This window comes from Scyliorhinus torazame, chromosome 15 (genome assembly GCF_047496885.1).
Source record: "Scyliorhinus torazame isolate Kashiwa2021f chromosome 15, sScyTor2.1, whole genome shotgun sequence".
Classification (NCBI taxonomy): domain Eukaryota; kingdom Metazoa; phylum Chordata; class Chondrichthyes; order Carcharhiniformes; family Scyliorhinidae; genus Scyliorhinus; species Scyliorhinus torazame.
The window spans coordinates 7,247,676-7,259,885 of NC_092721.1; positions in this window are offsets into that span (position 1 = coordinate 7,247,676).

The window sequence follows — 12,210 nt, forward strand, 5'->3', positions numbered from 1 at the left end:
TACTCGTGATCGATAACGGGACATCTTTCACAAGTGAAGGGTTTGCTGTTTTGTGAAGAGCAACGGGATTCGCCATGTCCTCACCGCCTAAAAGCATCCAGCATCGAATGGTTTGGCAGAGAGGTCATGCAGACGGTTAAACGGGGGCTCAAGAAACCGACATCCAGCTCAATGGACACAAGACTGGCAAGATTTTTATTCTTGTACAGGACCACGCCGTACGCAGGAACTGGGGTGACCCCTGCTGAGATGTTAGTGGGTCGTAGGCTTCCACAAGTGAGTTTGATTCTACCGGGCATCGGTGGGAAGGTGAGTCGAAACCAAGATTTCCCAGGACGTTACCCAGTTTAAGTCGACCTCCTCGCTGCTTCACACTTGGCGACGCAGTGTTCGTTCTTAACGTCAATTTTTTTTTTTTTTTTTTGAAATATATTTTATTGACATTTTTCAAACAGATTTTCCGTTTTTACAACTTAATAAAGGAATATGCATTAAACGTTATTTAAATAATATATTAAACTAACAACCAATGAAACAAAAAAGAGATAAACAAAAAGCAAATATCAACAACTGGCAAAAAACAAAAACACGGGATAATCCCCCCCCCCCGGGCTGCTGCTGCTGTCTTTTCTGTTTTTCCATTATCGTTCCGCGAGATAGTCAAGAAACGGTTGCCACCGCCTGGTGAACCCCTGAGCCGATCTTCTTAACGCATATTTTATTCGCTCCAGTCTTATGAACCCTGCCATGTCGTTTATCCAGGCCTCCAAGCCCGGGGGCTTCGCTTCTTTCCACATGAGTAGAATCCTTCGCCGGGCTACTAGGGACGCAAAGGCCAGAACGTCGGCCTCTTTCGTCTCCTGCACTCCCGGTTCTTCTGCAACCCCAAATATAGCTAACCCCCAGCTTGGTTTGACCCGGACCCCCACCACCTTTGAGACCACTCTTGCCACACCCTCCCAGAACTCGTGCAGTGCCGGACACGACCAGAACATGTGGGTGTGGTTCGCCGAGCTTCCCGAGCACCTCCCACACCTATCCTCCACCCCAATAAACCTGCTCAGTCTTGCTCCCGTCATATGCGCCCTGTGTGGAACCTTAAATTGAATCAGGCTAAGCCTGGCACATGATTTCGGCGTGAGAACAGCTGGTGAGTCAGTTTCAGCGGGAGCAGTGCGGAAGTGGCTGCTGGGAGGTAAGTCTGTCCTTTAAAAGCACTTGTCTTTGCAGGGGCAGGCCAGTCGATTTCGGCGTGAGAACAGCTGGTGAGTCAGTTTCAGCGGGAGCAGTGCGGAAGTGGCTGCTGGGAGGTAAGTCTGTCCTTTAAAAGCACTTGTCTTTGCAGGGGCTGGCCAGTCGATTTCGGCGGGAGAACAGCTGGTGAGTCAGTTTCAGCGGGAGCAGTGCGGAAGTGGCTGCTGGGTGGTAAGTCTGTCCTTTAAAAGCACTTGTCTTTGCAGAGGCAGGCCAGTCGACTTCGGCGGGAGAACAGCTGGTGAGTCAGTTTCAGCGGGAGCAGTGCGGAAGTGGCTGCTGGGAGGTAAGTCTGTCCTTTAAAAGCACTTGTCTTTGCAGGGGCAGGCCAGTCGATTTCGGCGGGAGAACAGCTGGTGAGTCAGTTTCAGCGGGAGCAGTGCGGAAGTGGCTGCTGGGAGGTAAGTCTGTCCTTTCAAAGCACTTGTCTTTGCAGGGGCAGGCCAGTCGATTTCGGCGTGAGAACAGCTGGTGAGTCAGTTTCAGCGGGAGCAGTGCGGAAGTGGCTGCTGGGAGGTAAGTCTGTCCTTTAAAAGCACTTGTCTTTGCAGGGGCAGGCCAGTCGATTTCGGCGGGAGTGGAGCTGGCTGGTTAGTCAATTTCAGCAGGAGCTGAGAATTTTTTTTTTTTAATTAGTGTTTTAGGCGGGAACACGAAGTCGACCCGCGGACGTCTGGGAAGACCCTCACCAATAAACTCTGGTGGAGAGGAAACCCGAGACACTACGCGTGTAGTGTCTCCCACCCACCCTCCTCCTCTAACCTAATAATAAAACCCATTGGTCTGAGGTAAGTACCATATTTTATTATATTATTATTATTCTTTATAAAAAATTTAATTTAGTTGTTAGCCAGATCTTGGTAGAAAGCTAGAGGAATGGCAGGGAAGGGAGTGCAATGTTCCTCCTGCAGGATGTTTGAGGTGAGGGATGCAGTTAGTGTCCCTGCTGATTTTACCTGCAGGAAGTGCTGCCATCTCCAGCTCCTCCAAGACCGAGTTAGGGAACTGGAGCTGGAGTTGGAAGAACTTCGGATCATTCGGGAGGCAGAAGGGGCCATAGATAGCAGCTTCAGGGAATTAGTTACACCAAAGATTGGAGATAGGTGGGTAACTGTAAGAGGGACTGGGAAAAAGCAGTCAGTGCAGGGATCCCCTGCGGTCGTTCCCCTGAGAAACAAGTATACCGCTTTGGACACTTGTGGGGGGGGGGGACTTACCAGGGGTAAGCCATGGGGTACGGGCCTCTGGCACGGAGTCTGTCCCTGTTGCTCAGAAGGGAAGGGGGGAGAGGAGCAGAGCATTAGTAATTGGGGACTCTATAGTCAGGGGCACAGATAGGAGATTTTGTGGGAGCGTGAGAGACTCACGTTTGGTATGTTGCTTCCCAGGTGCAAGGGTACGTGACATCTCGGATCGTGTTTTCCGGGACCTTAGGGGGGAGGGGGAGCAGCCCCAAGTCGTGGTCCACATTGGCACTAATGACATAGTTAGGAAAGGGGACAAGGATGTCAGGCAGGCTTTCAGGGAGCTAGGATGGAAGCTCAGAACTAGAACAAACAGAGTTGTTATCTCTGGGTTGTTGCCCGTGCCACGTGATAGTGAGATGAGGAATAGGGAGAGAGAGCATTTAAACACGTGGCTACAGGGATGGTGCAGGCGGGAGGGATTCAGATTTCTGGATAACTGGGGCTCTTTCTGGGGGAAAGTGGGACCTCTACAGACAGGATGGTCTACATCTGAACCTGAGGGGCACAAATATCCTGGGGGGGAGATTTGTTAGTGCTCTTTGGGGGGGTTTAAACGAATGCAGCAGGGGCATGAGAACCTGGATTGTAGTTTTAGGGTAAGGGAGAATGAGAGTATAGAGGTCAGGAGCATAGATTTGACGTCGCAGGAGGGGGCGAGTGGTCAGGTAGGTGGTTTGAAGTGTGTCTACTTCAATGCCAGGAGTATACGAAATAAGGTAGGGGAACTGGCAGCATGGGTTGGTACCTGGGACTTCGATGTTGTGGCCATTTCGGAGACATGGATAGAGCAGGGACAGGAATGGATGTTGCAGGTTCCGGGGTTTAGGTGTTTTAGTAAGCTCAGAGAAGGAGGCAAAAGAGGGGGAGGTGTGGCGCTGCTAGTCAAGAGCAGTATTACGGTGGCGGAGAGGATGCTAGATGGGGACTCTTCTTCCGAGGTAGTATGGGCTGAAGTTAGAAACAGGAAAGGAGAGGTCACCCTGTTGGGAGTTTTTTATAGGCCTCCTAATAGTTCTAGGGATGTAGAGGAAAGGATGGCGAAGATGATTCTGGATAAGAGCGAAAGTAACAGGGTAGTTATTATGGGAGACTTTAACTTTCCAAATATTGACTGGAAAAGATATAGTTCGAGTACAATAGATGGGTCGTTTTTTGTACAGTGTGTGCAGGAGGGTTTCCTGAAACAATATGTTGACAGGCCAACAAGAGGCGAGGCCACGTTGGATTTGGTTTTGGGTAATGAACCAGGCCAGGTGTTGGATTTGGAGGTAGGAGCGCACTTTGGGGACAGTGACCACAATTCGGTGACGTTTACGTTAATGATGGAAAGGGATAAGTATACACCGCAGGGCAAGAGTTATAGCTGGGGGAAGGGCAATTATGATGCCATTAGACGTGACTTGGGGGGGGATAAGGTGGAGAAGTAGGCTGCAAGTGTTGGGCACACTGGATAAGTGGGGCTTGTTCAAGGATCAGCTACTGCGTGTTCTTGATAAGTATGTACCGGTCAGGCAGGGAGGAAGGCGTCGAGCGAGGGAACCGTGGTTTACCAAGGAAGTGGAATCTCTTGTTAAGAGGAAGAAGGAGGCCTATGTGAAGATGAGGTGTGAAGTTTCGGTTGGGGCGATGGATAGTTACAAGGTAGCGAGGAAGGATCTAAAGAGAGAGCTAAGACGAGCAAGGAGGGGACATGAGAAGTATTTGGCAGGAAGGATCAAGGAAAACCCAAAAGCTTTCCATAGGTATGTCAGGAATAAGCGAATGACTAGGGAAAGAGTAGGACCAGTCAAGGACAGGGATGGGAAATTGTGTGTGGAGTCTGAAGAGATAGGCGAGATACTAAATGAATATTTTTCGTCAGTATTCACTCAGGAAAAAGATAATGTGGAGGAGAATGCTGAGCCCCAGGCTAATAGAATAGATGGCATTGAGGTACATAGGGAAGAGGTGTTGGCAATTCTGGACAGGCTGAAAATAGATAAGTCCCCGGGACCTGATGGGATTTAACCTAGGATTCTCTGGGAGGCCAGAGAAGAGATTGCTGGACCTTTGGCTTTGATTTTTATGTCATCATTAGCTACAGGAATAGTGCCAGAGGACTGGAGGACAGCAAATGTGGTCCCTTTGTTCAAAAAGGGGAGCAGAGACAACCCCGGCAACTATAGACCGGTGAGCCTCACGTCTGTAGTGGGTAAAGTCTTGGAGGGGATTGTAAGAGACAAGATTTATAATCATCTAGATAGGAATAATATGATCAGGGATAGTCCGCATGGCTTTGTGAAGGGTAGGTCATGCCTCACAAACCTTATTGAGTTCTTTGAGAAGGTGACTGAACAGGTAGATGAGGGTAGAGCAGTTGATGTGGTGTATATGGATTTCAGCAAAGCGTTTGATAAGGTTCCCCACGGTAGGCTATTGCAGAAAATACGGAGGCTGGGGATTGAGGGTGATTTAGAGATGTGGATCAGAAATTGGCTAGCTGAAAGAAATTGGCTAGAGGGTGGTGGTTGATGGGAAATGTTCAGAATGGAGTACAGTCACAAGTGGAGTACCACAAGGATCTGTTCTGGGGCCGTTGCTGTTTGTCATTTTTATCAATGACCTAGAGGAAGGCGCAGAAGGGTGGGTGAGTAAATTTGCAGACGATACTAAAGTCGGTGGTGTTGTCGATAGTGTGGAAGGATGTAGCAGGTTACAGAGGGATATAGATAAGCTGCAGAGCTGGGCTGAGAGGTGGCAAATGGAGTTTAATGTAGAGAAGTGTGAGGTGATTCACTTTGGAAGGAATAACAGGAATGCGGAATATTTGGCTAATGGTAAAGTTCTTGAAAGTGTGGATGAGCAGAGGGATCTCGGTGTCCATGTACATAGATCCCTGAAAGTTGCCACCCAGGTTGATAGGGTTGTGAAGAAGGCCTGTGGAGTGTTGGCCTTTATTGGTGGAGGGATTGAGTTCCGGAGACGGGAGGTCATGTTGCAGCTGTACAGAACTCTGGTACGGCCGCATTTGGAGTATTGCGTACAGTTCTGGTCACCGCATTACAGGAAGGACGTGGAGGCTTTGGAGCGGGTGCAGAGGAGATTTACCAGGATGTTGTCTGGTATGGAGGGAAAATCTTATGAGGATAGGCTGATGGACTTGAGGTTGTTTTCGTTGGAGAGAAGAAGGTTAAGAGGAGACTTAATAGAGGCATACAAAATGATCGGGGTTGGATAGGGTGGACAGTGAGAGCCTTCTCCCGCGGATGGAAATGGCTGGCACGAGGGGACATAATTTTAAACTGAGGGGTAATAGATATAGGACAGAGGTCAGAGGTAGGTTCTTTACGCAAAGAGTAGTGAGGCCGTGGGTTGCCCTACCTGCTACAGTAGTGAACTCGCCAACATTGAGGGCATTTAAAAGTTTATTGGATAAACATATGGATGATAATGGCATAGTGTAGGTTAGATGGCTTTTGTTTCGGTGCAACATCGTGGGACGAAGGGCCTGTACTGCGCTGTATTGTCCTATGTTCTATGAGGACGAGGAATTTACCCTACTTAGGGCATCTGCCCACAGCCCCTCCTCAATCTCTTCCCCCAGCTCCTCTTCCCATTTTCCCTTCAGCTCCTCTACCATCGTCTCCCCCTCGTCTCTCATCTCCCTGTATATTTCCGACACTTTACCTTCTCCAACCCATGCCCCCGAAATCACTCTATCCTGGATCCCTTGCGTCGGGAGCTGCGGAAATTCCCTCACCTGTTGCCTCGTAAATGCCCTCACTTGCATGTATCGGAAAGCATTCCCTGGTGGCAACTTATATTTTTCTTCCAATGCTCCCAAACTCGCAAACGTCCCGCCCACAAACAGGTCCTTCAGCTTCCTAATTCCTGCTCGCTGCCAACATTGAAAGCCCCCATCTATCCTCCCCGGGACAAACCTGTGGTTATTCCTTATTGGGGACCACACCGAGGCACCCGTCACTCCTCTGTGTCGTCAACACTGCCCCCAGATCTTCAAGGTCGCCACCACCACTGGGTTTGTGGTGTACCTTTTTGGGGAGAACGGTAGCGGCGCCGTCGCCAGCGCTTTCAGGCTTGTTCCCTTACAGGACGCCATCTCCAGCCTTTCCCACGCCGCCTCTTCCCACGCCCCCCCCTCGTCGACTAGCCATCCCCTTTTTTAAGCCAGCTCCTCACCCAGGTCCCACGCACTCGTCTGTCCCCCAGACGGCGCCCTCCCGTCCCGACCACCTCATCTCGTATCAGCTCCCCCTTACCCTCAGCAGCAGCAACCCAGTTAAACCCCCCCCCCCCCCCCCCCCCCGCTAGATTCCCCTCTAGCTTGATTGCTCCCCCCATATTGCTTCCGGGAGTCAGCTAACTCTGGCTGACCTCGGCTTCCCCCGTTTATCCTTTGACCTCCCTGCGTGTGAGGCCCCCTTCCTTCCTGCGCCCTCTTTCCCGCCTCAATTTCCATCGCGCGGGAAAAAACCCGGCCTCCCCTCTCGGCCCCGCCCCTAATGGCACAGTTCCCTCATTCCCCTTCCCTGTCCCCTTTTCCACCGGCGCCCACATTTCTTCGTGTCCCCCCCTCAAGGGGGGGGGGGGGGGGGAGAAAAAATTCCCCATCCAACATTCTTACATATTAGCCTTCCCCTCTCCCCACTTTACATTTCTGTGCCACCACCTCGCTACCTCTCTCCAGACATCAATTTCTCAAGTCTAGTCCAATTTCTCTTCCTGAATGAATGTCCATGCCTCCTCCACCGTCTCGAAGTAGTGGTGTTTGCCCTGGTGTGTGACCCACAATCTTGCCGGCTGCAGCATCCCAAATTTGACTTTCTTCCTATGGAGCACCGCTTTGGCCCGATTGAAGCTCGCCCTCCTTCTCGACACCTCCGCACTCCAATCTTGATATACGCGTATCACCGCGTTCTCCCACTTGCTGCTCCGTGTCCTCTTAGCCCAACTCAGGACCATCTCCCTGTCCCTGTAGCGATGGAACCTCACCACTATTGCTCGTGATGTTTCCCCTGCCTTTGGTCTTCTCACGAGGACCCGGTACGCTCCCTCCACTTCCAGGGGGCCCGTTGGGGCCTCAGCTCCCATTAGAGTATGGAGCATCGTATTCACATACGCCCCAGCATCAGCCCCCTCTGTCCCTTCGGGGAGACCTAAAATCCTTAGATTCTTCCTCCTCGAGCTGTTCTCCAGGGCTTCCAGCCTCTCTATGCACCTCTTATGTAGTGCCTCGTGCGTCTCCGTTTTTACCACCAGGCCCTGTATCTCATCTTCATTCTCGGCTGCCTTTGCCTTCACTCCACGGAGTTCCATCGCCTGGACCTTTTGTGTTTCCTTCAATCCCTCGATTGCCAGTAACATCGGCGCCAGCACCTCTTTCTTGAGCTCCTCCACACATCGTCGGAGGAACTCCTGCTGTTCCGGGCCCCATACCATCTGGGCTCCCTCGGCCGCCATCTTGCTTCTCCCTTCTCTTCCCCGCCGCTGCTCCAGAGGATCCTCCGCAATCCGGACACTGCTGTCGCTCCCTTCCATCCACACCTGGGGGGACTTCTTCCTTTGTCACCTCACACTGGGTTTGGCCGTAAAAAATTTCTGTTGGGGCTCCTGATAAGAGCCCAAAAGTCCGTTGAAACGGGAGGTGCCGAAACGTGCGGCTTAGCTGGTCATCGCCGCAACCGGAAGTCCGTTCTTAACGTCAATGACGGTGCTCGCCGCCTCTCTGGGATCGTCGTCCGTCTAACGGGACCATCTCTTACCAAGTTCGGGTCAGGGGGCAACAAATGAAACGGCGCATGGATCACATTCGCTCACGGCAGTTGCTCCCTCGTGAAGTGCCTCGAGAGAATCCTGTCCCGGATCCTCCGGCTCCATTGCCAAACCAGCCTGCTGTGGCCCCTCCAGTCTCTCCCGACACCGACATTCCTGACGTTGTGTCATCCGAGTCCTGAGGTGGAGACGCAGATCTCTGAGGTCTCAGACGGAAACTCCGTAGTTCAGCTGCCTCCTGACGATTGTCCGTCATGACGTCCCTGACGTAGACGACGTTCACCGGTGTGGTTTACACCGACTGATCCGGCGCATCAGCTCCATGAGGACTTACCGGAGCTGAAGAGACTCCGAGGTTTTCCCGCCTGCTCCTCCTCCATCTCATCGCTCGTCGAGGGAGCCTCCGGACTTTGAGAGGTGGAATGTAAAATTCCACATGGGACTCACAGGCTTAGAATGCTGGTCTGCCCATGCTCCTTGTGGAGTACGAGCTCCCTGCTAGGGGTGGGTTATCTCAGTTACCCAGTGTCTATAAGATCGGCGGTGAGACACCGACTAGAGAGGAACCCAATAGGATTTCCCAGGAAATATATATATCGTTTGTAAATAAAACATTTATTTTTACTCCGTGTGGACTCCTCGTGTCCTAATAAAAGTGCGTGTTTGAGAGAGACAGAGCCAGAGCAGAGAGAGAGAGAGAGAGAGACAGAGCCAGAGCAGAGAGAGGGAGAGCCCGAGAGAGAGACAGAGCCAGAGCAGAGAGAGAGAGATAGAGCCAGAGAGAGATACAGAGCCAGAGCAGAGAGAGTGAGACAGAGAGAGAGAGAGAGACAGAGCCAAAGCAGAGAGAGAGACAGAGAGAGAGTGAGAGACCGAGAGAGAGAGACAGAGCCAGAGCAGAGAGAGAGAGAGAGACAGAGAGGGAGAGACAGAGAGGGAGAGACAGAGAGGGAGAGACAGAGAGGGAGAGACAGAGAGGGAGAGACAGAGAGGGAGAGACAGAGAGGGAGAGACAGAGCAGAGAGAGAGAGAGCAGAGAGAGACAGAGAGAGATAGAGCCAGAGCAGAGAGAGAGAGAGTGAGACAGAGAGAGAGAGAGTGAGACAGAGAGAGAGAGAGAGACAGAGAGAGAGAGAGAGACAGAGCCAGAGCAGAGAGAGAGAGACACAGAGAGAGTTAGTGAGACCGAGAAAGAGACAGAGAGAGAGACAGAGCCAGAGGAGAGAGAGAGAGAGAGAGAAAGAGACAGAGCCAGAGCAGAGAGGGAGTGAGACAGAGAGAGAGACAGAGCCAGAGCAGACAGAGGGAGAGAGACAGAGCAGAGACAGAGAGAGAGAGAGACAGAGCGAGAGAGAGATTGAGAGGCACAGAGAGAGAGAGAGACAGAGAGAGGGGGGGGGGGGGGCACAGAAAGAGAGAGAGGCAGAGAGAGACAGAGCACAGAGAGAGAGGCAGAGAGAGACTGAGAGGCACAGAGAGAAAGACAGAAGAGACAGAGAGAGGGGCAGAGAGAGAGAGAGACAGACAGAGACAGAGAGAGAGGGACACAGAGAGAGACAGCCAGAGCAGAGAGAGGGAGACAGAGAGAGAGAGATTGAGAGGCACAGAGAGAAAGAGACAGAGAGATAGACAGAGAGAGAGAGAGGAACAGAAAGAGAGAGAGACAGAGAGAGAGAGAGACAGATAGACAGAGAGAGAGAGAGACAGACAGAGAGAGAGGGACACAGAGAGAGAGACAGAGAGAGAGACAGCCAGAGCAGAGAGAGGGAGAGAGAGATTGAGAGGCACAGAGAGAAAGAGACAGAGAGAGAAGAGACAGAGAGATAGACAGTGAGAGAGATAGACAGTGAGAGAGATAGAGACAGAGAGAGAGAGAGGAACAGAAAGAGAGAGAGACAGAGAGAGAGAGAGACAGATAGAGAGACAGATAGAGAGACAGCGAGAGAGACAGAGAGAGAGCGACAGAGAGGGAGAGAGGGACAGAGAGAGAGACAGTGACAGAGAGGGTGAGAGACAGAGAGGGAGGGAGGGACAGAGAGAGAGAGACTTAGAGAGAGAATTCCTCCCCAATTTTCTGGAAAGGAGCTTAGAGGATATTTGGAGGGGTGGCATCTGTTAGGTGATGGTGAGTTGCTTGATTTATAAGCTGTTAAACCAGCTCTTATATAACCCTTCCATTCACTAGTGTGTGTAATATGAGATCAATTACACATTTTTTGACCAATTACAGCACTTCCCCAAGAACTCAATGTTGTAAAACCCTCGGTTGCTTTGAGCAGTGTATTAATCAAACTTTTACCCAGGTGCCCTTATTTGCAAAATGAACAAAGGACAAAACTGGGGCGGGATTCTCCCTACCCAACGGGGCGGGGGCTCCCGGCGGGATGGAGTGGCGGCAACCACTCCGGCATTGGGCTGCCCCAAAGGTGCGGATTTCTCCGCACATTTAGGGGCCAAGCCCTCAGCACAGGGCTAAATTTGAAAGCAGACCAAGGCAGGCCAGCAGCACGGTTCAATTCTTGTACCAGCCTCCCCGAAAAGGTGCCGGAATGTGGTGACTAGGGGCTTTTCACAGTAACTTCATTTGAAGCCTACTTGTGACAATAAGCGATTTTCATTTTTCATTTTCATTTAATTTCATTCACCTTGAGGGGCTAGCCCCGCGTCGGAGTGGTTGGCGCGCCACCAGCTGGCGGGAAAGGCCTTTGGCGCCACGCCGGTCGGCGGAAGTCCGCGCATGCGCGGGAGCGTCAGCGGCTGCTGACGTCAACCCGCACATGTGCAGGGTTGGGTGTCACTTCCGCGTCGGCCATCGCAGAGACCTACACGGCCGACGCGTAGTAAAAGAGTGCCCCCACGGCACAGGCCCGCCCGCGGATTGGTGGGCCCCGATCGCGGGCCAGGCCACTGTGGGGGCACCCCCCCCCGGGGCCAGATCGCCCCGCGCCCCGCCTGCGCCGCCAGTCCCGCCGATAATGTAGGTGGTGTGATTCACGCCGGCGGGACTGGCATGACAGCAGCGGGACTTCGGCACATCGCGGGCCGGTGAATCGCCGTGGAGGTGGGGGGGGGCCTGCCGACCGGCGCGATTCCCGCCCCCACCGAATTTCCGGTGCCGGAGAATTCGGCGGGGGCGGGATTCAAGCCGCTCCCTGGCGATTCTCCAACCCGGCGAGGGGTCGGAGAATCTTCCCTGGTTCATGGTTTAACACAATTATATTCGAAATTGTCTCACTGAATAAAGTGTGACTCAGACTCACAGAAGGGCTGGATTCTATGTTTCTGAGACTTTAGGGCAGGATTCTCTACTTGCCGATGCCAAAATCGCCAAATGCGAATGGGCGGAGAAGAGCTTCCGATGGCAAACTCCGGGCAGGCGCCGGCTTGATGCCAAATCAGGATGCTCCGGCACCCGAGAATGGCTTAAATGCGTCGCTCGCCGTGCGGGGTTAAAGTACAGTCGGCATATCATTAGCGGGCCTGACACCCTATTCTCCGGGGCCTCCGAGATTCAGCGCCTCTGATGGGCCGAGTTCCCGACGGCGTGGGTTCACTCATGGCCTCAAATATTGTGAACCTGGAATTGTGGCTGCTGAGCGCGAGAGAGGAGGTAGGAAATGGCGTGGAGTGACTGCCCCCAATGCCTCCACCGCAGATGCTACCGTGCGGTGTCGGCCTGGGTGGCACGCCTGACCGGCACCACCCCCTGCTCCTGCTTGCGGATGGACTCCTCCACCTGTGCCTGCTGGATGCTCGCCATCATCCCCTCTCGTGGTCCCTGGGTCTCTGACTGCATCTGCACCGTGGCTGGATGTTCCAGGAGCCCCGGACCCGTCTGGGCGGCAGCTGGTTCCTGGGGCTGGGCTGCCTTTCGATCATCCGGCCGCTCGGCTGCTCCTACCTCCACCTGTCGTACCGGATGCGATGTGTGGTGATG